General features: G+C 45.3%; 2 pseudogenes; both read right to left on the bottom strand.

Annotated features, from left to right (window-relative positions):
* Nucleotides 1-7,780: 7,780 nt before the first annotated feature.
* On the bottom strand, nt 7,781-10,046 carry LOC102287177 (granzyme H-like; annotated as a pseudogene).
* A 2,601-nt stretch (nt 10,047-12,647) lies between these two features.
* On the bottom strand, nt 12,648-14,594 carry LOC102287464 (mast cell protease 3-like; annotated as a pseudogene).
* Between the last annotated feature and the right edge of the window lie 7,262 nt (nt 14,595-21,856).

Below are 21,856 nucleotides of genomic sequence, written 5' to 3' on the forward strand. Positions count from 1 at the left end.
CTGCTGAGTATTCCTCTGTCTCTTCATCTTGTTTAAATTGCTGAGTTTGAGGTGTCCTTTCTGTATTCTGGCAGTTTGTGGAGTTCTCTTTATTATGGCGTTTCCTCACTGTGTGTGGGTTTGTACAGGTGGCTTGTCAAGGTTTCCTGGTTAGGGAAGCTTGTGTCGGTGTTCTGGTGGGTGGAGCTGTATTTCTTCTCTCTGGAGTGCAATGAAATGTCCAGTAATGAGTTATGAGATGTCTATAGTTTTGGGGTGACTTTGGGCAGCCTGTATCTTGAAGCTCAGGGCTGTGTTCCTTTGTTGCTGGAGAATTTGCTTGGTATGTCTTGCCCTGAACTTATTGGCCCTTGTGTGGTGCTTGGTTTCAGTGTCGGTATGGAGGCATTTGGTGAGCTCCTGTCAATGAATGTTCCTTGGAATCAGGAGTTCCCTGGAGTCAGGGTTTGGACTTAAGTCTCCTGCTTCCGATTATCGGTCTTATTTTTACAGTAGTTTCAAAACTTCTCCTTCTATACAGCACCACTGATAAAACATCTACATTAAAGATGATAAGTTTCTCTACAGTGAGGGTCGCTCAGAGAGGTTCACAGGGTTACATGGAGAAGAGAAGAGGGAGGAGGGAGTTAGAGGTGACCCAAATGAGATGAGGTGAATCAATAGTGGAGAGAGTGGGCTAGCCAGTAGTCACTTCCTTATGTGCACTCCACAACTGGACCACTCAGAGATGTTCACGGGGTTATACAGAGAAGAGAAGAAGGAGGAAGGTAACAGAGGTGGCCAGAAGGATAAAAGGGGGAATGAAAAGGAGGGAGACAGATCCAGCCAGTAATCAGTTCCTAAGTGTTCTCCACCATCTGGAACACACAGAAATTCACAGAGTTGGGTAGAGTAGAGAGGGGTTAGGGAGGAGACACAGGCGACCTGGTGGAAAAAGGAGGGTCCAAGGGAGAGAGAGCAGTCAAGCCAGTAATCTCACTCCTAGTGAAAAATGGGTCCTGAAGATTGGGTCCTTAAAGGTACAAAATTGGTAACAAATACATAAAAGCAAAAATCAAAAATCTAGAGTAGAGTTTGGAATTTCAAAAATACGATGTTAAAGAAAAGAAGAAGGAAAAGAAAGAGAGAAAGAACGAACAAACAAAAACAAACAAGGTCGCGAAAATTATAAAGAAAGTACAGGTACAAAATTGATAACTAATACCAGAAAGTGAAAATTAAAAATCTAGAGTAGAGTTTGGAATTTCAAAGATACGATGTTAAAGAAAAGAAGAAGGAAAAGAAAGAGAGAAAAAACGAACAAACAAAAACAAACAAGGTCGCGAAAATTATAAAGAAAGTACAGGTACAAAATTGATAACTAATACCAGAAAGCAAAAATTAAAAATCTAGAGTAGAGTTTGGAATTTCAAAAATACAATGTTAAAAAAAAAAAAAGAAGAAGAAAAAAATAAAGAGAGAAAACAAACAAACAAATAATAACAATGTCACAAAATTATAAAGAAAATACAGGTACAAAATTGATATCAAATACCAAAAAGCATAAATTAAAAATCTAGAGTAAAGTTTGGAATTTCAGATATACAATGTTATATAAAAGAAGAAGAGAAAGAAACAGAGAAGAAAAAAAAAAAAGAGAAAAAAAAAAAAAGTCACAGAAATTATATAAAAAAAAAACTATAGGTACAAAATTGATAACATATACCAAAAAGCGAAAATTAAAAATCTAGAGTAGAGTTTGGAATTTCAAAAATACAATGTTAAAGAAAAGAAGAAAAAACAAAAACAAAAACAAACAAAAAAAAAAACAAGGTCAAAAAATTATAAAATATATATATATGAAGTTTGCTGAAGAAGAAAAAAATAGGGTCTTTTTTTTTTTTTTTTTTTGCAAAGTAATAAGGTTATAAAAGTGAAAATTAAAGGAACAATAGAGGACTTAAAAATTTTTTTTTTTTTTTAGTTAAAAAAAAAAAAAGAAAGAATGATCGTAAAAATAATAAAAATATATCTAGGACTTTTTTTTTTTTTTTTTTGTGTGTTGTGGGTTCAGTTCATTTTGGCTAGTTCCTTGGTCAGATTTATATTTCTCAAGATCTATAGGCCCCTTCCTATGTAGTCCGTAGTAACCACAGGGTTTTGATCTATTGCCTGTAGCTTCCAAGGCGTTTCCCTCTGTTATATCTTCTTCTGTTTGCTAGTCTCTTCAGTATCTGGTTTCGCCCTGACTCAAAGGGCACGTGTGGAGGACACTTTTTTTTTTTTTTTTTTTTTTAGGCTTACTTGTTCAGTCGCGCTGTGGGGATGGAGGGAGGGATGCTGCAAACAAATAACACTGGCGTGGGCTCGCAGTGCCTCAGCCACCCTGGGTCTGCCCCCGCTCACGGCGCGTGTAGCCTCCCTGTCCACACTGCTCGGACTCTAGGTTGTTCTGCCGGGAACAATCCGAGGCTGGCCCTGGGCTGCATGCACCTCCCAGGTCCAAGCCGCTCAGGTTCAGGCACTCGGGTAGTCCTCAGAGGCGCAGACTCAGTTGGGCCTGCGTTTTGTGCTCTTCCCAGGTCCCAGCGCCAATTTGCTCTTCCCAGGCGAGCCCCAATGCTGCGACTTATCGCCTCCCCGCCACTCGGTTATCTGGATGTAAAACCGGCGCACCTTCTCAGGCAGATGTTGACCGTCCAGACCCCCAAGAAGTTTTAGTTAGCAAAGAAGCCTGCTTACAATTTTATAGATAATGTCTCTCTGGGGCTGCGATTGCCCCCTTCCAGCTCTGGCTGCCTGTCACCGGAGGGGGAAGGTCTGCAGCCGGCTAGCTCTGTTCAGTCCTTTGTTCCGTGCGCGGGCCTGGCGGTCTTAGGTTAGGGCTGGCTTTTTGCGTGGTAGGTATCCCACAGTCTGGTTTGCTAGCCCAAATTATTTCGCTCAGATAGCGCTCAGGGTATTCAGGCCAGATTCTTACTCTCAGCGATGCAGCCCACGCCGCGCCTCCCGCCCAGCCCGGTTTGCTAATGGCGGATGCAGGCGTCTGCGCTGCTTCTCTGCTGGGGAGTTACGTAGGGCTCGCAATCTCGAGTTTTAAATTGTCTATTTTTTTTTCTCCCTGTTATGTTGCCCTCTGTGCTTCCAAAGCTCGGCACAGATTTGGCAGTGAGAAGGTTTCCTGATGTTTGGAAACTTCTCTCTTTTTAAGATTCCCTTCCCGGGACGGAACTCCGTCCCTCCCTCTTTTGTCTCTTTTTTTTTGTTTGTTTTTAATATTTTTTTCCTACCTCCTTTCGAAGAGTTGGGTTGCTTTTCTGGGTGCCTGATGTCCTCTGCCGGCATTCAGAAGTTGTTTTGTGGAATTTACTCGACGTTTAAATGCTCTTTTGATGAATTTGTGGGGGAGAAAGTGTTCTCCCCGTCCTACTCCTCCACCATCTTGGCTCCTCCCCGCTTAGTATTCTTGATAGAAGCACGAGAAAGCACAGAGCCTTCTGCAGTTGTGCCCAGAAAATAATCTATGAAGTAACCATTGACATTTGTTCAAGGATCTTTACAAAGAATGTTACAGGATGAGCACATAGGCCACAGCTTGAGGCCATGGGAAGGATTGTTATCTGAGACCTGTTTGTGAAGGAAATGTTTATGGCAAAGGAAGTTTGCTGAGTTTAGGGTTTAGGAATAGTGGAGAGTGAAAAAGTTGGCTTAAAGCTCAACATTCAGAAAACAAAGATTATGGCATCCGGTCCCATCACTTCATGGGAAATAGATGGGGAAACAGTGGAAACAGTGTCAGGCTTTATTTTTTTGGGCTCTAAAGTCACTGCAGATGGTGACTGCAGCCATGAAATTTAAGACGCTTAGTTTTAGAAGAAAATTTATGACAAACCTATATAGCATATTGAAAAGCAGAGACATGACTTTGCCAACAAAGGTCCATCTAGTCAAGGCTATGGTTTTTCCAGTAGTCATGTATGGATGTGAGAGTTGGACTGTGAAGAAGGCTGAGCGCCGAAGAATTGATGCTTTTGAACTGTGGTGTTGGAGAAGACTCTTGAGAGTCCCTTGCACTGCAGGGAGATCCAACCAGTCCATTCTGAAGGAGATCAGCCCTGGGATTTCTTTGAAGGGAATGATGCTGAAGCTGAAACTCCAGTACTTTGGCCACCTCATGCCGAAGAGTTGACTCATTGGTAAAGACCTTGATGCTGGGAGGGATTGGGGGGAAGAGGAGAAGGGGACGACAGAGGATGAGATGGCTGGATGGCATCACTGCCTCGATGGACGTGATCTGAGTGAACTCTGGCAGTTGGTAATAGACTGGGAGACCTGGCATGCTACAATTCATGGGGTCGGAAAGAGTCGGACATGACTGAGCGACTGAACTGAACTGAACTGAACTGAAGAATAGCTAGAAGCCTTTTTAGGATTTCTGTTTTGTTCCTAATCTTAGGGGAAAAGCTTTCAGCTTTTCACTGATGAATGTGATGTAAGTGGTGGGTCTGTCATGGAAAGTGAAAGTGTTAGTCATTCAGTCATGTCCAACTCTTTGGGACCCCATGGACTGGAGCCCACTGGGCTCCTTTGTTCATGGAATTCTCCAGGCAAGACTACTGGAGTGGTAGCCATTCCCTTCTCCAGAGGATCTTCCTCACCCAGGGATTGAATCTGGTCTCCTGCATTGCAGGCAGGCTTTTAATGTCTGAGCCACAAGGGAAGCCCAATGTGGATCTGTCATAAACAGCCTGTATTTTGCTGAGATATATTTCCTCTGTACCAAGTTTGTTGAGAGTTTTTATCTTGAATGGGCTCAGACTGTAGAACCTGTATTGTGTGGACTGTACCACTGTACAATCATAGTGTCCAGCACTTAGTAGGTGATCTACCAGCATTTGTATTGATAAATGAAAAATGTGCTTTTCAGTCCTACTAAGGACAGGAGCCCTTTCTAACTCAAAAGGCCCCAGCTGACCAGCAGGGAATCTTGGCCCAGAGACCAGGTATGACTAAAGGGACAGGATGAAAGGTTCTCTTTCAAACTAACCAAACTGATCACTGGATCACAGACTTGTTTAACCCAGTGAAACTATGAGCTATGCCATGTAGGGCCACCCAAGACAGATGGTGGAGACTTCTGACAAAACACAGTCTACTGGAGAAGGGAATGGCAAACCACTTCAGTATTCTTGCCGTGAGAACCCCATGAACAATATGAAAAGGCAAAAAGATATGATACTGAAAGATGAACTCCCCATATCAGTTGGTAACTAATATGCTACTGGAGAAGAGTAGAGAAATAGCTCCAGAAAGAATGAAGAGTTTGAGTCAAAGTGAAAACAATGCCCAGTATGGATGTGACTTGTGATGGAAGTAAGATCTGATGCTATAAAGGACAATATTGCATAGAAACCTGGAATGTTAGGCCCATGAATCAAGGTAAATTGGAAGTGGTCAAACAGGAGATGGCAAGGGTGAACACTGACAGTTTAGGAATCAGTGAACTAAAATGGACCAAACAGGCAAGTTTAATTCAGATGACCATGAAATCTACTCCTGTGGGCATGAATGCCTTAGAAGAAATGGAGTAGTCCTCATAGTCAACAAGAGAGTCCAAAATGCAGTACTTCAGTTCAATCTCAAAAATGACAGAATGATCTCTGTTTGTTTCCAAGGCAGACCATTAAATATCATAGAAATCCAAGTCTATGCCCCAGCCACTACTGCCAAAGAAGCTGAATGGTTCTATGAAGACCTACAAGACCTTCTAGAACTAACACCAAAAAAAGATGTCCTTTTTATCATGGGGACAGGAATGCAAAAGTCGGAAGTCCAGAGATACTTGTGGTAACAAGTAAGTTTGACCTTGGAGTACAAAATGAAACAGGTCAAAGGCTAACAGAGCTTTGTCAAGAGAACGCAGTGGTCCTAGCAAGCATCCTCTTCCAACAACATAAGAGACGACTCTAAACATGGACATCACCAGATGGTCAATACTGAAATCAGATTGATTATGTTCTTTGTAGCCGAAGATGGAGAAGCTCTATACAGTCAGCAAAAACAAGACCAGGAGCTAACTGTGGCTCAAATCATGAACTGCTTATTGCAAAATTCAGACTTCAGTTGAAGAAAGTAGGGAAAACAGGTCATTCAGGTATGATCTAAATCAAATCTCTTAAGATTTTACAGTGGAAGTGACAAGTAGATTCAAGGGATTAGACATGATAGATAGAATGCCTAAAGAACTATGGATGGAGGTTCATAACATTGTACAGGAGGTGGTGATCAAAACCAACCCCAAGAAGAAGAAATGCAAAAAGGCAAAATGGTTGTCTGAGGAGGCCTTACAAATAGCTGAGGAAAGAAGAGAAGCAAAAGGCAAAGGAGAAAAGGTAAGATACATCCATCTGAGTGCACAGTTCCAAAGAATAGCAAGGAGAGATAAAGCCTTCTGAAGTGATCAATGCAAAGAAATAGAGGAAAACAATAGAATGGGAAGACTACAGATCTCTTCCAGAAAATTAGAGATACCAATGGGAACCCTTCATGCAAAGATGGGAACAATAAAGAACAGAAAAGGCCTAACAGAAGCAGAAGATATTAAGTAGAAGTGGCAAGAATACACAGAAGAACATTACAAAAAAGACCTTAATGACCCAGATAACCATGATGGTGTGATCACTCACCTAGAGACAGACATCCTGGAGTACAAAGACAAGTGTGCCTTCAGTTCAATTCAGTTCAGTTGCTCAGTCGTGTCCAACTCTTTGCCACCCTATGGACTGTAGCACACCAGGCCTTCCTGTCCATCACCAACTCCTGGAGTTTACTCAAACTTATGTCCATTGAGTCGGTGATGCCATGCAACCATCTCTTCCTCTGTTGACGCCTTCCCCTCCTGCCTTCAATCTTTCCCAGCATCAAGGTCTTTTCCAATGAGTCAGTTCTTCGCATCAGGTGGCCAAAGTATTGGAGTTTCAGCTTCAACATCGTCCATCCAATGAATATTCAGGACTGATTTCCTTTTGGATGAACTGGTTGGATCTCCTTTCATTCCAAAGACTCTCCTGAGTCTTCTCCAACACCACAGTTCAAAAGCATCAATTCTTCGGTGCTCAGCTGTCTTTATAGTCCAACTCTCACATCCATACATGACTACTAGAAAAACCAAAGCTTTGACTAGAGAGACATTTGTTGGCAAAGTAATGTCTCTGCTTTTTTAATATGCTATCTAGGTTGGTCATAACTTTTCTTCCAAGGAGCAAGTGTCTTTTAATTTCATGGCTACAATCACCATCTGCAGTGATTTTGGAGCCCCCAAAAAGAAAGTCTGTCACTGTTTCCATTGCTAAGTTGTTTCCATTCCTAAGTGGGAAACATCACTATGAACAAAGCTAGTGGAGGTGATAGAATTCCAGTTGAGCTATTTCAAATCCTAAAAGATGATGCTGTGAACGTGCTCACTCAATATGTCAGTAAATTTGGACAACTCACCAGTGCCCACAGGACTGGTAAGGATTAGTTTTCATTACAATCCCAAAGAAAGGCAATGCCAAAAAATGTTGAAACTGCCCCACAATTGCACTCATGTCACACACTAGCATACTCACACACTAGCCCCAGGATGTGTCTTGGTGTCTAGAGGGTGAGGCGGTCCCCAGGTCCCAGATCTTCTGCAAACACACTTCTCCCCAGATCCAAGCAAAGTAGATGTCATTCTCACCTTAAAAGAAGCTTTCTTTGTCTTTGGGTCCCCTATACATAGCTGGATGGCATTGGTGTAATAGTAGTGTAAGTGGGACTAACACATTTGAATCTCCTGCATGGTCAGCTTTACCTCCTGCAGTGAGTTAGGGTAGGTGCCCATGGAGTCCTTCCCCACAGCTGGCCACACTGCAGGTCTGTCCTGGCTTCATGCAGGCCATGGCCCTGGGCAGGCGGAGCTGCCTCACAGCTGCAGTCTGCTTGGCCTTTCTCTCCAGCTATGGGAAGAGGCAAGAGTCTGGCTCAGCCAGTGGTCCCCACGCCTGGACAGGGCAGTGACGTTGATGTGTCTGCCCTCTCTCCTGAGCCACAGGGACTGGTCAGGCAGCCAGGATGGGAGGGATGAAAGGGCAGGAGATCCTGGGAGGGCAATCTGATCCCAGGAGGGCAGGGCCAGTGGGGAGTTTTCCTTGCCTGCAGTAACATGATGTCGTTGGAGAAGTTCTTAGGATTATAGTCTGGGTGGCGATGACCCTCCTCACCCGGATGACCTGCTGGGTCCTCTCCTGCTGTTTCATGTTGTGGGCCCCCAGGGTGATGAAGATTGAGCTGCTCAGAGACCAGAGCAGAGGTGTGGGGATCATGGGGTCACTAGAGATACAGCCCAGAATCTGTGATAGGCAGCTGAGACCAGGGCAGGGCAGCAGCTGAGGGGGAATTGAGGTGACAGAAGGTCCTGGGGCTGAGTGACTCTGGGCCCTGTGCTTCTCAGGGACATGAGGGCAGGGCTCTGGGAGCTTTCTCAGCAATATTGTGAAGCGACTCTGAATTTGGGTTTTGGCTCTCACTGCACACTCTCATCCTTCTCTGATGCTTTATTTGGCCATTGTGGGTCAGCTCTTCTCAACCTGTCTCTTGTTCTCACCTCCGACCCACTGACCTCAAAACCTTTCTTGTCCTGTTTCTCAGCTTTTCATCATGCTAGTCCTGCTCATAAGATGGCTTGTCTGATGAGCTCTTGTGGTCCTGATTTCCAGGACCCTGCGGTGAAGTAGGGGTACCCCTGGGCTCAGCTCTTGGGGAGAGGACGGATCCCTGTCCAGGCCTCAGGTAGGGTAGGCTGGCTACTGCCCCTCATCTTCCTCTGCAGTGAGCAGCTGTCAGAAAAAAGTCCTTTTGTATGAGAACACTGCCACACCTCTTCCAACTCTTTTCACCCAGAAACTGAACCAAAGCCATGTAGGGGCTTGGCCTCATGACCCCCAGTGATCTCCTCTGAAAGAAAAGGCTGAAAGATGGGGAGATGGGAGAGGCTATGGTTAGAAGGGAGGTTCGGGAAGGTGGCAGTCAAGGTGGGTCCACAGTGCCCAAAAGACACTAAGGGAGAGTCCCCCAGGTTCTCACTGCGGTGGGATAACCTTTTCTGAACCCCAAATCTCAGTACTGTTTTCCACATCCTGAGTTACACACACATATGGAGGGGCCCGAAAGTGCCTTCTAGAGAGTGGAGCCCAGAAGATCATGGATGGGACTCCCTGATGAGCCCTCATTCTCATGGAGTCTCCTGGACCCCTCTGAGCCTCTGCTAACATCCTGATTGGTGCCATTTTCTGATAATCCACCTATGAATTTATGGAGTTGGGTTTTCTAAAATCCTCATGTCCTAGGGCATAACGCATCTGAGGATCTCAGTAAACATCTGTTGACTGGACGCCTGAATGGCCTCCAATTAGCTTTTGGCTGATGTTTGGTGGGGATAGTACTGGTGGGATTTAAGACCATAGGGATGGGGGAGGACACTGACAAAGACACTGGGGCAGAAAATGAATTGCTTAGGGCCTGGGGAAGAGTAACGACACCCAGAGAGCTTTGGGTGCTGCCATGTAGCCATTTCTGACCAGTGACACCCTGGGCTCCTCTCCTGGGCAGGAGTGAAGGGCGGGGAAACTGACAAGTTTCTCTGGTTCTTAAGCTGGGTCCACTGAGAACTCCCGCGCTGTAGATGGTTTGTCTGAGTTGTCCTTTCCTGGCTGGAGTGAGGAATTTTCCTACTTGTGCTTTGTAGCTTCACATCCTCCAGCAAATGTACAACCCACTTTACCCGTGGTGAGAGAGGCTAAGAGCTAAAAAGCTTTTAGTGAAAGCTTGCTTCCTACCACCCATCCTTGCTGAATGTCTGTGCAGCATCGAACTTGTAGTCTCAGTTGGGATGGGAGCTGGTTCAGAAATTGGAGCTGAGCAGAAGGACCAGGACTTGGAGAGGTTTAGTGAGATGTGCTACCCTGTCAGGAATGGGGACTGTCACTCACATATCCCAGCCCAGGAGGCAGAAGAAAGGCCATCAGGAGCAGGAGTAGCTGCATCTTCCAGAAGATTTTCCCAGGTCAGAGCTGCTGGGGTTTCTTCCTTCCAGACACAAAGCACAGGGGAAGGAAGCAGGGGAGGCTCGGTGCCCCCACAGACCCCCCAGAGCTGTGCTCCCCCCAGCCGAGTGTGAGCATGTCACGTGTGCCCATGTTCTCTGCTGTGGGGTAGGTGAGAACGACACAGTCACCACCCTTGCACCCCCACCGCTGAGTCACAGAGCAAGAGGAACAGCGAGAAAGTGGAGGCCGTGTTGCAGCCAGGGGAGGAGTTGGGTCCTCAGAGGCCCTCAGTGACTGATTCAGGAGGGTCTGCATTTCTCCCTTCTTGGGTCTTCGTTGATTCTGGGGAAAGCATGAAGAATTACCCAAGAGGTGAGGGTCAGGGATTCAGCGACTTGGCTCCTGTACTTGGGAAGCTCAGGGGCTGGAGGAGACCTGGAATCAATGGGCAGAGGACACGTGCGTGAGGACTACAGTGTGGGGCTCTACTTGGGGCCGAGGGTGAGGCAGAGACTGCACTTGCTCTAGGAGCAGAGAGGCCTGGACTCACGCAAGTGGCCCAAACAGCAACCGCATTTCCTATCTTGCCAGGGTTCCAGCCTCACATTTTTGCAGGATTTAGAATCTCTTGTTTAAATATAAGTATTCTGAAAAAAGAGAGCCTTTATTATCTGAAAATTTTGAATGAAAGTCCTGGACTTGATATTCACTGAACCAGAAAAAAAACATCACTGGGTCCTTCAGCAATGAGGGACATGATTGGGTTTTGCTGAGGTATCCAGCGCCCCTCAAGCTCACCTGGGGGCTGTCCCACCTGAATCAGGGTGTTTGTGAGTCAGGAGGGGCTTCCTCTCCAGAAATACTGGTGACTGGTGAGTGGTGAAGGGGAAACAGATGCCCATCATCTAATACTTACTGCCCACTAAGTATTCCCTGTCCAGAGCCCAGAGAGCCATCTATCTGCTGTCTCTGGGCCAGGCCATCCTAAACATGTGCAGATGACCCCCACACTCTCACCAGTATGAGGACAGAAGAAAGAGGAATGGAAAGGAGGGCATGAGGAGCTCTAAACAACCCAATCCCAAGGGAGTTGAAGCAAGCGCATCTTATGAATAAATAGAAAAATAGTGGAAGGAAATATGCTTAAGCGTTAGTGACGATGATCTGAGATTGTGAAATTCTTAGTAATTTTTATTTTCTGATATATATATATGTTCTGTTTTAGTTGTCTTTCTGTGATGAATATGTTCCATTTATGAGGAATATTGTTTTGATGAATATGTGTTACTTTCTACCCAAAACACATTTTGTGATGGTTGAAGCTCACTCTCCATTCTCATGTTCAGCAAACCACTTCCCCGCAGTGCTCTCTAAGGTGTATGTTTTAAAAGTGATGTTGGTTTTCTCAATATGTACCTGTAGTAAAACCTCAAGATTGATGAAAAATAGAAAAAAAAAATATATCCAATAGTCTATCGGTATAGACACCTTTGAAACTTTAGGATACCATGAAACCAAATATTGCTTTACAGTGACTTTCCTTTGGAGATAAATATATTTTACACACACACACACACACACACGCGAGCAATGAAGGTGGGAGCAGCTACCTCAGCCCAAGGTGGAAAAGCTCCCTCAAGGTCACTTGGGGCTGAAGGAGGATGTGCCCTCAGGACACCAGAGGCTGCACAGGGCCCTGGGCCCAGGACTCCAAGACAGGGCTGTGACAGGCACTTGAGCTGAGCTTGGGAATACTGAAGTGAAGTGAAGTCGCTCAGTCGTTTCTGACTCTTTGCGACCCCATGGACAGTAGCCTACCAGGCTCCGCTGTCCATGGGATTTTCCAGGCAAGAATACTGGAGTGGGTTGCCATTTCCTTCTCCAGGGGATCTTCCCGACCCAGGGATTGAACCCGGGTCTCCTGTACTGCACACAGACGCTTTGCCGTCTGAGCCACCAGGGAATACTGAAGGCCTCCTGAAACTTTCTCAGGCTTCTGACCTCTGCCTGCTCTGATGCAGGGAGGGAACACTCATGGGGTGAACCACACCTTTGTAAACCTCCCCATTTCTGTTAGGGTGGACAAGTGCCCCCTCAACCCCAGAGTTTCTCTGGGGATCCCCTTTCCAAATCTGGATTCTCTTCTGTTGCCCCCTGGGCACTGGGATGTGGGGGAGGGGAGTAGGTGTGGACGAGGAGGAGGGCGTATGGATGACACACAAGGGTGGGAATCGAGAGACCTATACTCCTGAGGAGGGGTCTCCCTTCTCTGATGGAGCTCACGGGCAGCCTGCAGGGGGAGCTGGCACTGGGGACATGTGGCTGGAGGGAGCTGGCTATTGGTACAGTAGAAGTTTTATTCCAGAGATGGAAGGTGGGGGTGAGAGGGGTGGTGTATGTGCCAGAGGGGGAAGCTGGTGACAGATCAGAAATGTGAACAGATGTTTCCCTGGCAGAGTAGGTGCCTAATGAGTATGTGAATAAAGGAGGAATCAGTGATTTCTGCTCAAAAGATAAAACTTTATTAAGTTCCAGGCAGCCCTCCTCCACCCAACACCTCTACTCCAGGGAAGATGGACAGATCAATCCTGGGGGACCTCAGTTTGGTCCCTGCAGTCTGTACATTTTCATTGTTTCTTTGATCCATTGCTGAAACCTTGAGATTCTGGTGTAGACATCTGGAGGTGTATCTTCTCCATAGGACACAATGCCCGGGGCCACACCATTACATACGAGGGGGCCCCCAGAGTCACCCTGGGGGCAGAGAGAGCAAGGGCTGAGCTCACCTTCTTCAGGTCTGGTCTCCCTGCGACCCTGGGGTGTGGTCCCTGTTAGGGGCCCTGGCTGATATCAGGGCTTTGTTGGTCCTGATGTTTCAATCTGGCCCTGACAATCCCCCTCCTCCTGCAGGAAGCCTCCACCCATATGTGACTGTGGGGCAGTGTTTACCCCCCAGGAACACGGGACAGAGACCAGATAGGAGGACAGGCTGGGGACGAGGCTCATTCCCACTGCTCCCCATCCCCACAGCTTGGCTGTGCCCAGGGCTTTGCATGCATAAAGGTGTGTTACTCACATTCATAGCCTTCTTCCTCATCCTTGGGTTTCCCACACATATCTGGGTGTCGGTGTTGTAAACTTCATAGCGAGATTTGCATTTCTCATCCCTTTGGACTTCAAGCTCTACCTCCTGCAGTTTTTTGCGGTGGAGCCACTCACACGGAGGAGTCCCCAGCCAGCCACACTGCACAGCATCCCTGGGTTCACCATATCTGAGCTGCTGGGCAGGCTGATGGTGCTCACAGCAGCGGTCACTTTGGCCCTTCTCTTCAGCTGAAGGCAGAGGAAAGGCATTCTCACCTACTGATGGCCCACAGAAACTGCAGGACATTTGTGGAGTTGCCTTCCACCAGCCCTGGGACCACAGAAGGGGACGTATAGAAGGAAGGTCAGGGATGAGTCATGGGGGATGCAGAACCCTGGGAGGAAAGTGTCCCAGAACCAGTGCAGCCGCGTGTCCCACCTGCAGTAACATGAGGTCGTTGGCATACGTCTCACTATTATAGTCTGGGTAGGGATGGTTCTTCTTAGCGGATGACCTGCTGGGTCCTCTCCTTCTTCTTGATGTTGTGGGCCCCCAGTGTGACCTTAATTGATCTGCATACATAGCAGAGAGGGAAGGGGAGTCACAGGAAATACAGACCAGGAGCCTGAAGGACAGAGCACTGCTGGGAACAGGGCAGGTCTGGGGAGAGAATTCTAGACAATGGACCCTGGGTCTGGGCTTCTCTGTGCTGCCTGCTTCTGGCAGCCTGGGCAGGGTGGTAGTTCCTGGAGTCCACGGAGGGTGTTCAATCCTGCACAGGCTTGGCTGTCTCTAAGGAAAACGTGAACTTCTCACATTTGCACTCTGGACTCCAGGTACAACCTTGGCTTCCTTCTGTCTCAGGTTTGATCAGTTCCTTCTTTCTATGCATCACTGGCATTGACCTGTCCATCTCTCCCCAAGGCTCACCTGTCCTCCAAAGAACTTCCTGTGTTGCTGGTAGCCAAGATCAGCAGCCCCTGAGAAGAGGGTTCCCTGGGAGGGCTCAACAGAGGTTTGGGGGCCCGGCACTGCTCCTCACCTTTCCAGGCAGTGAGCCGCTGTCAGCACGAAGTCCTCATGCATGAGGAAACCCCCATAGCTGTAACGTTTCCCTGAAGTCTTGAATTGACGAAACACCATGTAGGGACGGGAGTGAGGCTTGGCCTCTTGGCCCTCGATGATTTTCCCTGAAAGAAAGATTCCAGCCTGCCCGCTGTGCTCATGGAGCCAAAGGCTAGAGAGGGGAGATGGGCCCAGATTTGTTGGGCTTTGAGGGAATTTGACCTGAATTCAGAAATTTCCTTACATGGACCAGGGCCAGGGCGTGCATGAGTGTAGCATCTGAGCAGGTCTGTGCCATGTGGGGTGGGTCTGGGCCTCTGAGGATGGGACTGTCACTCACCTGCCTCCCCAGTGGGGAACAGAAGAAGGGCCGCCAGGAGCAGGAACAGGACCATCTCTCTAGGAAGGCTGATCAGATTCTGAATAGCTGCTGCTTCTGTCTGGTCTTTTAATCCTAAGTGTCTGCTCTGGTGTGGTTTTTACCACTTGAGACTTTTCTGAAAGCCTTACACCTCTGTCTGATCAGGTCTTGGGGTCTGAGTGGAGTACGTACTTAGTGGTCACCACAGAGGCACCCATAAGCTCTTGGTTTAGTGCCATTACTCGGCAGAAAACAAGAAAATCGCTACAAGCAGGAGTAGTGAGAGGTCGTATCAGCAAGTACCAGATCTTTGAGACCCAACATCCTGGCGCTCATGATGAAAGATTCAAGAATGTCTTCATTTCTGTGGTTCTCTTTAGATCACCAGGGTCATTATTTATTTAATAATTTTATTTCATTTTTAAGTGGAGGAAAATTGCTTTACAATATTGTGATGGTTTCTGCCATATGTCATAATGAATCAGCCATAGGTATAAATGTCCCCTCCCCCTTAAACCGCCTTCCCACCTCCCTCTCCATCCCACCTCCATAGGTTGTCATAGAGCACTGGCTTTGGGTTACCTGCATCATGCAGCAAATTCCCACTGGCTATTTATTTTATCTTTACAAAAGGTAATATATATGTTTCAATACTACACCCTCAAGTCATCCCACATTCTCCCTCCATCACTGTGACCGTAAGTCTGCTCTTTATGTCTGTATCTCCTTTGCTGCCCTGCAAATAGGATCATCAGTACCATCTTTCTATTACATAGAAAGAGTTCATACATATGCCTTAATATACTATATGTGTCTTCCTCTTTCTGACTTATTTCACTCCATACAATAGGTTCTAGGTTCATCCACCTCATTTGAATGGATTCAAATGCATTCCTTTTTATAGCTGCGTAACATTCCATTGTGTATATGTACCATAGTTTCTTTATCCGTTCATCTGTTGATCTAGGTTGCTTCCAAGTCCCATCAATTGCAAGTAGTGCTGCACTGAACACTGGGGTATATACACCTTTTTCAATTATGGTTTTCTTAGGGTATATGCCCAGGACTCAGGTGCTGCATCATATGATAATTTTGTTCCTAGGAGAAGGCAATGGCACCCCACTCCAGTACCGTTGCCCGGAAAATCCCATGGGTGGAGAAGCCTGGTAGCCTGCAGTCCATGGGGTCGCTAAGAGTCAGACACGACTGAGCGACTTCACTTTCACTTTCCACTTTCATGCATTGGAGAAGGAAATGGCAACCCACTCCAGTGTTCTTGCCTGGAGAATCCCAGGGACGGAGAAGCCTGGTAGGCTGCAGTCCATGGGGTCGCACAGAGTCGGACATGACTAAAGTGACTTAGCAGCAGCAGCAGCAGCAGTTCTTTAAGGAGTCTGCATACTGTTCTACCTAGTGACTGTATCAATTTGCATTCCTACCCAGAGTGCAAGAGGGTTCTCTCTTCTCCACAGCCTCTCCAGCATTTATTGTTTGTAGACTTTTTGATGATGGCCATTCTGACTGGGATGAGATGATACCTTATTGTAGTTTTGATTTGCATTTCTCTAATAATGGGCAATGCTGAGCATCTTTTCGTGTATTTAATAGCCATCTGTATGTCTTCTTTGGGGAAATGTCTGTTTAGTTCTTCTACCCTCTTTTCAATTGGATTGTTTATTTTTCTGATATTGAGCTGCATGAGCTGCTTGTGTATATTGGAGATTAATCCTCTGTCAGTTGTTTCATTTGCTATTATTTTCTTCCATTCTGAGGGCTGTCTTTTCATCTTGCTTGTAGTTTCTTTCATTGTGCAAAAGAATTTACACCAGGGTATTGTAGATTGAGGTCCCTTTGTGTGTGAGACTGTGGGAAGCATTGGAGATAAGATTTCTTGCTTCTGGTTGAAGAGACAAAACTATCATGATCAGACAAGGATGGTGAGATTCATGGTGTGGGATGGACAGAATGGTGTGAGAGTGATGCTGAAGAGGGCTTATTGCCGTTACTAGAGAACTGAGTAGTTTAAAAAAGAACAGCAATGTTACTGTTACCCAAGAATCTGCATTTGGTCAGGGTGCAATGTGGATAGCACCCCTCTGCTCCCTTGGTATCAGGGAGGCTTCAAGCCTGGAGGCTGAATCTCTTGAAGGCTCACTCACATATGCTGAGTGGATGGTGCTGGCTGCTCACTGGGCATGTTGGCTTCTTGCCATGAAGGTCCCTCAAGCAGTCTTCATTTGTGGGATTGTTAGTCTCCCTCACAATATGGGCTTGCTTTGCCCCCAGATGAGCATCTGCCAAGAAATGAGCCAGGCACAGGCTGTGTTCATTACCTAGACTTTGATGTCATAAGGCATCTGTTTTACCATATTCCACTCCTTGAGGCAATCAAGAGCTCCTACCAGTTAAAAATAGAAGGGCCCTAGACATCACCCCCATTAGGAGTGTTGCAGTCAGGGAAGAAGAGCCTGTGGGAAGGGAATCCCACATGAAGTGAGAAAGGATGCCAGGGAGGCAAAGCAGAATTCCCCCACCACTATCCAGAAAATGGCATTCTGATGTCCCTATACCATTTGCAAACCAAATCACCCTGGTCATGTCCTCATAATGGAAAAGGTGAAGAGAGTCATGGAGTTGAAAATATTGTAGGTCCTAAACATCTTGATTCACACCTCCTGCCCACTCCCCCAACAAAAGCAACAACATGTTAAAGAAACAAAGCCCACTGCCAATAAGGATTCTGGCAGGAGAGCCACAGCACACCAGGGTGGGGTGTCCACGCCAAGCCTGTGTGGAGTGAGAATGTGCTCACGCCAGGCCTCTCTCCTGAGTGCACACACTTCTCACCCTACTCTGCAGTGGGCAGCCTGGATCAGGTAACCAGAATACATGTGTGGTGCAGAGTGGATGCCCCACTGGGGTGAAGAGGGTGTTCACACAAGGGACGGGCTACAAGTTGGTTTCTGATCAAGGGGAATTTATAGGCCATCATGGGTTTGGGGGCAGTCTGGTAGGATATGTCAGAGCAGGACAAATATGGTGAAATGGCTGTTGGTACCAAGGGGCTGGCTGGTGTGGATCACCAGAGCCTAGCTGGGGGCAGCAGGGTCTTGTACTTGTGGAAGAGGGGTGAGAGATATGTTGTATGAATCTCTTTGTAGACTAATCAGATAAGTCAGCACATTAAAGGTGATGAGCCAGGTTTCTCTGCGTCTGAGGATTAGATGATGACATCGATGTTAATTTCCTGGGTTTGATGGTTTGAATGTGGTTCTGTAAGAATGTCCTTGTTTTAGGAATTACACTCTAAAGTATTTGAAAAGCAATGAAGTATCATGTCGGTAACTTTACTTGCAAATGGTTCTGGAAAACAAAAGTTTTTGTATTGCAATTGTAGCTTTTCTATAAGCTTGAGATTGGTTCAGAATTGAAATCTGTACAGAGACTACCCTGGTGGTCCAGTGGATAAGAATCCACCTGCCAATCTTCCTGGTCCAGGAAGATTCCACATGCTGCTGAGCAGCTGAAGCTGTGCACCCTGTGCTCTGCAACGAGAAGCCACCTCGGTGAGAAGCCCACGCACCACAGCTAGAGTAGCGCCCTCTCTGGGCAAGTCGAGGGAGCCCATACGCAGCGACAGAACCCATCACAGCCAAAAATCAAAAAAATCAAACAACTGGAAACGTGTACCTTTCGCCTAAACAAATGATAACCAGCTTGAAGATCACTGAAAAGAAAATCTACAGTAGCAACAGAGGAAGGCACGACGCTTAGGAAAAATTTAACCAGAGTTGTAAAAAACGTATCTGTGCAAGACGATAAAGTACTTCTGAAAAACAAAACAAATGTTAAAGTACTTCTGAAAAACACAGACTTAGAAACATCAAGGTGTTCTTAGTTCTTGGATCGGATGGATCTACACCAAAAAAAGGTTCTGATTCTCCCAAAGATAATACATAAGTATGATATAAAATAAGATAATGTGATTTAAAAAATCAATCCAATTTTTCTCTTGATGTTATACAAGTCCTAGACAATCTCTGAAATTTCTGAGAAAAATCAGTATGAAAGAATCACTAGGGAAATTATGCCACCAAGAAAAAGGAATAGTGTGGGAGACAGCCTGTGGGAGTTTAAAAACTTTCTGGAAGACAGTGTGGAGCTGAATGATGAACAGACAGAGACTAGTGAAACAGAATGAAAGATCTCAGGAACGTTCACAAGCATCTATGGAAATGTAGTTTCTAATAAGGTAGCATTTCAAATCATGAGGGGAGAAATGGACTTTTAACAAAGATTTTTGAACAAGTCATTTGTTAAGAGGTTAAGTTAGAGTAACACTTCATAGAAACCACCAGAATAAAGTTTGAATAGATATTTGTATTTTCAAATATACAGCATAAAACCATACATGCGCTGGAAATAAGCACAAGGAAATTCCTTCATATGAGAGTGGGAAAAGCCTTTCTGGTAATGACTAGAAATCCAGAAACATTCTAAGAAAGGCTGATAAATAAATTATTATTTGAAAAAGTAATTTTTAATGTTTCTATATCAAAAATGAGTACAAGCATATTTGATTTACAGGCAGCAAACTTGTGAAAAATTATTGCAACATATGTCACAATCTTGGAAGATGGAATGAAGCAGAGCAAAGACTAATAGAGTTTTGCCAAGAAAATGCACTGGTCATAACAAACACCCTCTTCCAACAACACAAGAGAAGACTCTATACATGGACATCACCAGATGGTCAACACCGAAATCAGATTGATTATATTCTTTGCAGCCGAAGATGGAGAAGCTCTATACAGTCAGCAAAAACAAGACCAGGAGCTGACTGTGGCTCAGACCATGAACTCCTTATTGCCAAATTCAGACTTAAATTGAAGAAAGTAGGGAAAACCACTAGACCATTCAGGTATGACCTAAATCAAATCCCTTATGATTATACAGTGGAAGTGAGAAATACATTTAAGGGCCTAGATCTGATAGATAGAGTGCCTGATGAACTATGGAATGAGGTTCGTGACATTGTACAGGAGACAGGGATCAAGACCATCCCCATAGAAAAGAAATGCAAAAAAGCAAAATGGCTATCTGCGGAGGCCTTACAAATAGCTGTGAAAAGAAGAGAAGTGAAAAGCAAAGGAGAAGAGGAAAGATATAAACATCTGAATGCAGAGTTCCAAAGAATAGCAAGAAGAGATAAGAAAGCCTTCTTCAGCGATCAATGCAAAGAAATAGAGGAAAACAACGGAATGGGAAAGACTAGGGATCTCTTTAAGAAAATCAGAGATACCAAAGGAACATTTCATGCAAAGATGAGCTCGATAAAGGACAGAAATGGTATGAGCCTAACAGAAGCAGAAGATATAAAGAAGAGATGGCAAGAATACACAGAAGAACTGTACAAAAAAGATCTTCATGACCCAGATAATCACGATGGTGTGATCACTGACCTAGAGCCAGACATCCTGGAATGTGAAGTCAAGTGGGCCTTAGAAAGCATCACTACGAACAAAGCTAGTGGAGATGATGGAATTCCAGTTGAGCTATTCCAAATCCTGAAAGATGATGCTGTGAAAGTGCTGCCCTCAATATGCCAGCAAATTTGGAAAACTCAGCAGTGGCCACAGGACTGAAAAGGTCAGTTTTCATTCCAATCCCAAAAGAAAGGCAATGCCCAAGAATGCTCAAACTACCACACAATTGCACTCATCTCACACGCTAGTAAAGTAACGCTCAAAATTCTCCAAGCCAGGCTTCAGCAATATGTGAACTGTGAACTTCCTGATGTTCAAGCTGGTTTTAGAAAAGGCAGAGGAACCAGAGATCAAATTGCCAACATCCGCTGGATCATAGAAAAAGCAAGAGAGTTCCAGAAAAACATCTATTTCTGCTTTATTGACTATGCCAAAGCCTTTGACTGTGTGGATCACAATAAACTGTGGAAAATTCTGAAAAAGATGGGAATACCAGACCACCTGATCTGCCTCTTGAGAAATTTGTATGCAGGTCAGGAAGCAACAGTTAGAACTGGACATGGAACAACAGACTGGTTCCAAATAGGAAAAGGAGTTCGTCAAGGCTGTATATTGTCACCCTGTTTATTTAACTTATATGCAGAGTACATCATGAGAAACACTGGACTGGAAGAAACACAAGCTGGAATCAAGATTGCTGGGAGAAATATCAATAACCTCAGATATGCAGATGACACCACCCTTATGGCAGAAAGGAAGAGGAACTAAAAAGCCTCTTGATGAAAGTGAAAGAGGAGAGTGAAAAAGTTGGCTTAAAGTTCAACACTCAGAAAACGAAGATCATGGCATCCAGTCCAACCACTTCATGGGAAATAGATGGGGAAACAGTGGAAACAGTGTCAGACTTTATTTTTCTGGGCTCCAAAATCACTACAGATGGTGACTGCAGCCATGAAATTAAAAGATGCTTACTCCTTGGAAGGAAAGTTATGACCAACCTAGATAGCATATTCAAAAGCAGGGACATTACTTTGCCAACAAAGGTTCGTGTAGTCAAGGCTATGGTTTTTCCTGTGGTCATGTATGGATGTGAGAGTTGGACTGTGAGGAAGGCTGAGTGCCGAAGACTTGATGCTTTTGAACTGTGGTGTTGGAGAAGACTCTTGAGAGTCCCTTGGACTGCAAGGAGATCCAACCAGTCCATTCTGAAGGAGATCAGCCCTGGGATTTCTTTGGAAGGAATGATGCTGAAGCTGAAACTCCAGTACTTTGGCCACCTCATGCGAAGTGTTGACTCATTGGAAAAGACTCTGATGCTGGGAGGGATTGAGGGGAAGAGGAGAAGGGGACGACAGAGGATGAGATGGCTGGATGGCATCACTGAGTCGATGGACGTGAGTCTGAGTGAACTCCGGGAGTTGGTGATGGACAGGGAGGCCTGGCATGCTGCGATTCATGGGGTTACAAAGAGTCGGACACGACTGAGCGACTGATCTGATCTGATCTATTATAATGTACAGAGATCTGTAATCCAGAAGAAATAGACCAAAAACCTGATAGAATGGGCAAAAGATCTGAAAGTTCACAGTAAAACATATATAAAAACTAATTAAGAGTCTCAACTTCACTGTTGCTAAGCTAAATAGAAATAAGGAAAAAAGAAAATAATTATTCTACTCTATGTTATCTCACAGATGGCCAAAAATTCTACAGTTAAACAGCATTTACCATGGATAATGCTTTTTTAAAAAAAATTGGGGTTACAGGATACATCTTTTTTGTTGCCCCATAAGTTTATCTTCCATCCTTA

This window comes from Bos mutus, chromosome 21 (assembly GCF_027580195.1).
Source record: "Bos mutus isolate GX-2022 chromosome 21, NWIPB_WYAK_1.1, whole genome shotgun sequence".
NCBI classification, from domain to species: domain Eukaryota; kingdom Metazoa; phylum Chordata; class Mammalia; order Artiodactyla; family Bovidae; genus Bos; species Bos mutus.